The sequence below is a fragment of the Nomia melanderi genome, unplaced genomic scaffold, assembly GCF_051020985.1.
Source record: "Nomia melanderi isolate GNS246 unplaced genomic scaffold, iyNomMela1 scaffold0635, whole genome shotgun sequence".
NCBI classification, from domain to species: domain Eukaryota; kingdom Metazoa; phylum Arthropoda; class Insecta; order Hymenoptera; family Halictidae; genus Nomia; species Nomia melanderi.
Window position 1 is genome coordinate 10,166 of NW_027475749.1, and position 4,835 is coordinate 15,000.

Consider the following 4,835-nt stretch of genomic DNA (forward strand, 5'->3'; position numbering starts at 1 on the left):
CAACTCATCGTTCTATTTCTCCCCGTACAGAAAAGCGAATCGCGCTATCGCACCTCACGCAAGCAGGAATGATCTCTTCGCGTGATCGTCCATCGTCGAAAGATGTAAGACGTACAGAAATCGTGGTCCATCACGATTATTCGTAACTCTCCGAGTCGCGTATCTGAGAGTAGGACAAACGGAGAACCACAGGCATAAATAATACTATATGTTTCTTATATAGTTAGCCTTCGCGTTTTACTCTCCGACATGGGATTCCACGACGAGAGAGAGTTTCGTGGCGGGTGTCTCGGCCGAATCGCTACGACGGGTATTTCTATTATAGAACGAATCATCGCCACCCTTTACCAGTGCCCGACGAAGGAATCACAAGGTCATCTGGAGTTTACAATGCCAGCGACGGTAATTCCAACGAAGACCCGATAAGTCAACTCATCGTTCTATTTCTCCCCGTACAGAAAAGCGAATCGACGCTATCGCACCTCGCGCGAGCACGTAACTACTCTTCGCGTGGATCGTCCCATCGTCGAAAGATGTAAGACGCACGGAAATCGTGGCCATCAACGTTTTTTTTGTAACTCTGCCGATCGCGTATCACAGAGCCGAGACGCACATACCACAGGCGTATAATACCGTTTTCTTTCGTATGGTAAGCCTTCGCGTTTACTCTTCGGCGCGGGGTTTCCACGTCGAGAGAGACATTCGTGGCGGTGACATCGGTCGAAACGCTACGACGGGTATTACTATTATAGAACGAATCATCGCCACCCTTTACCAGTGCCCGACGAAGGAATCACAAGGTCATCTGGAGTTTACAATGCAGCGACGGTAATTCCAACGAAGACCCGATAAGTCAACTCAACGTTCTATTTCTCCCCGTACAGAAAAGCGAATCGACGCTGTTGCACCTCACGCAAGCACGAACGTTCTCTTCGCGTGGATCGTCCCATCGTCGAAAGATGTAAGACGCACGGAATCGTGGCACATCACGTGTTTTCGGAACTCTGTCGACCGCGTATCTCAGAGACGACGCGCGCGAACCACTGGCATATACTATTATATATCGCGTTTTACCCTCCGACGCGGGGATTCCACGACGAGAGAGAGTTTCGTGAGCGGGTTGACTCGGAAGAAACGCTAACGACGGGTATTTCTATTATAGAACGCATCATCGCCACCCTTTACCAGTGCCCGACGAAGGAATCACAAGTCATCTGGAGTTTACAATGCCAGCGACGGTAATTCCAACGAAGACCCGATAAGTCAACTCAACGTTCTATTTCTCCCCGTACAGAAAAGCGAATCGACGCAATCGCACCATACGCGTGCACGTAAACAACTCTTCGCGTGGATCGTCCCATCGTCGAGAGACGTAAGTTTTCATAGTATGAAATTCGCGTTTTACTCTCCGACGCGGGGATTCCACGACGAGAGAGAGTTTCGTGAGCGGGTGACTCGGAAGAAACGCTACGACGGGTATTTCTATTATAGAACGCATCATCGCCACCCTTTACCAGTGCCCGACGAAGGAATCACAAGGTCATCTGGAGTTTACAATGCCAGCGACGGTAATTCCAACGAAGACCCGATAAGTCAACTCAACGTTCTATTCTCCCCGTACAGAAAAGCGAATCGACGCAATCGCACCATACGCGTGCACGTAAACAACTCTTCGCGTGGATCGTCCCATCGTCGAGAGACGTAAGTTTTCATAGTATGAATTCGTCGTTTTACTCTCCGACGCGGGGATTCCACGACGAGAGAGAGTTTCGTGAGCGGGTTGACTCGGAAGAAACGCTACGACGGGTATTTCTATTATAGAACGCATCATCGCCACCCTTTACCAGTGCCCGACGAAGGAATCACAAGGTCATCTGGAGTTTACAATGCAGCGACGGTAATTCCAACGAAGACCCGATAAGTCAACTCAACGTTCTATTACTCCCCGTACAGAAAAGCGAATCGACGCAATCGCACCATACGCGTGCACGTAACAACTCTTCGCGTGGATCGTCCCATCGTCGAGAGACGTAAGTTTCATAGTAAGCCTTCGGCGTTTTACTCTCCGACGCGGGGATTCCACGACGAGAGAGAGAGTTCGTGAGCGGGTTGACTCGGAAGAAACGCTACGACGGGTATTTCTATTATAGAACGCATCATCGCCACCCTTTACCAGTGCCCGACGAAGGAATCACAAGGTCATCTGGAGTTTACAATGCCAGCGACGGTAATTCCAACGAAGACCCGATAAGTCAACTCAACGTTCTATTTCTCCCCGTACAGAAAAGCGAATCGACGCAATCGCACCATACGCGTACACGTAAACAACTCTTCGCGTGGATCGTCCCATCGTCGAGAGACGTAAGTTTTCATAGTATGAATTCGCGTTTTACTCTCCGACGCGGGGATTCCACGACGAGAGAGAGTTTCGTGAGCGGGTTGACTCGGAAGAAACGCTACGACGGGTATTTCTATTATAGAACGCATCATCGCCACCCTTTACCAGTGCCCGACGAAGGAATCACAAGGTCATCTGGAGTTTACAATGCCAGCGACGGTAATTCCAACGAAGACCCGATAAGTCAACTCAACGTTCTATTTCTCCCCGTACAGAAAAGCGAATCGACGCAATCGCACCATACGCGTGCACGTAAACAACTCTTCGCGTGGATCGTCCCATCGTCGAGAGACGTAAGTTTTCATAGTATGAATTCGCGTTTTACTCTCCGACGCGGGGATTCCACGACGAGAGAGAGTTTCGTGAGCGGGTTGACTCGGAAGAAACGCTACGACGGGTATTTCTATTATAGAACGCATCATCGCCACCCTTTACCAGTGCCCGACGAAGGAATCACAAGGTCATCTGGAGTTTACAATGCCAGCGACGGTAATTCCAACGAAGACCGATAAGTCAACTCAACGTTCTATTACTCCCCGTACAGAAAAGCGAATCGACGCAATCGCACCATACGCGTGCACGTAACAACTCTTCGCGTGGATCGTCCATCGTCGAGAGACGTAAGTTTCCATACTATGAATTCGCGTTTTACTCTCCGACGCGGGATTCCACGACGAGAGAGTGTTTCGTGAGCGGGTTGACTCGGAAGAAACGCTACGACGGGTATTTCTATTATAGAACGCATCATCGCCACCCTTTACCAGTGCCCGACGAAGGAATCACAAGGTCATCTGGAGTTTACAATGCCAGCGACGGTAATTCCAACGAAGACCCGATAAGTCAACTCAACGTTCTATTGCTCCCCGTACAGAAAGCGAATCGACGCAATCGCACCATACGCGTGCACGTAACAACTCTTCGCGTGGATCGTCCCATCGTCGAGAGACGTAAGTTTCATAAGTAAGCCTTCGGCGTTTTATTCTCCGACGCGGGGATTCCACGACGAGAGAGTGTTTCGTGGCGGGTGACTAGGCCGAAACGCTACGACGGGTATTTCTATTATAGAACGAATCATCGCCACCCTTTACCAGTGCCCGACGAAGGAATCACAAGGTCATCTGGAGTTTACAATGCCAGCGACGGTAATTCCAACGAAGACCCGATAAGTCAGCTCATCGTTCTATTTCTCCCCGTACAGAAAGGCGAATTCGACGCTATCGCACTCGCGCGAGCACGTAACAACTCTTCGCGTGGATCGTCCCATCGTCGAGAGACGTAAGACGCACGGAAATCGTGGTTCATCGCGTCTTTTCCTACTCTCTTGAATCGCAATTTCGTATAGAGCCTACACACGCGAACCACCGGCATATACTATTTCTTCTCTCATAGTAAGCCTTCGCGCGTTTTACTCTCCGATGCGGGGATTCCACGACGAGAGAGTGTTTCGTGGCGGGTGTCTCGGCCGAATCGCTACGACGGGTATTTCTATTATAGAACGAATCATCGCCACCCTTTACCAGTGCCCGACGAAGGAATCACAAGGTCATCTGGAGTTTACAATGCCAGCGACGGTAATTCCAACGAAGACCCGATAAGTCAACTCATCGTTCTATTTCTCCCCGTACAGAAAAGCGAATCGACGCTATCGCACCTCGCGCGAGCACGAAACAACTCTTCGCGTGGATCGTCCCATCGTCGAAAGATGTAAGACGCACGAAATCGTGGTTCGGCGGGCTCTATGCGCCTTGTTCAAAGTAAAAAAAAAAAATTTCGACGGACGGGAGAAGTGTATTTCTCCGCGCGTAAGCGTTCGAAATTTCCGACGGACGGGAGATGAACTCTCCGCGCGTAAGCCGTCTAGTCATACAGCAGAGGCAGGTATCGAGATACCTCTCTGTGCATGATCGTTCAAGTATTTTTCACGAGGAAGCGTTGTTGCACGTTTATCGCTCCTTCCTCCTCTGTATATATAATATTATTTCTCTTGTGTATCGAGTGTGTGCAGAAATTGAACTCGTACACTTATATATATATATGTATGTATCTTTCGCTCCTTTTTATATTATCTTTCGCTCCACTCTTATATTTCTCATGTTTCCTTCTTTCGGTCAGTTCTTGTAGTGTATTTTGCTCGTTAATGATCCTTCCGCAGGTTCACCTACGGAAACCTTGTTACGGACTTTTACTTCCTCTAAATGATCAAGTTTGGTCATCTTCCCGGCAACATCGGCAATGCAACAACATTGCCGCGCACCAGTCCGAAGACCTCACTAAATCATTCAATCGGTAGTAGCGACGGGCGGTGTGTACAAAGGGCAGGGACGTAATCAACGCGAGCTTATGACTCGCGCTTACTGGGAATTCCTCGTTCATGGGGAAAAATTGCAAGCCCCAATCCCTAGCACGAAGGAGGTTCAGCGGGTTACCCGGGCCTTTC

General features: G+C 49.5%; 1 non-coding gene across 1 annotated transcript in view; it reads right to left on the minus strand.

Annotated features, from left to right (window-relative positions):
• Positions 1-4,533: 4,533 nt before the first annotated feature.
• The window catches only part of LOC143176568 (small subunit ribosomal RNA), a 1,929-nt gene continuing 1,627 nt past the window's right edge, over positions 4,534-4,835 (minus strand). The window contains exon 1 of the ribosomal RNA XR_013001098.1: positions 4,534-4,835. This exon is cut by the window's right edge and continues 1,627 nt beyond it. This is a non-coding gene — a ribosomal RNA (small subunit ribosomal RNA).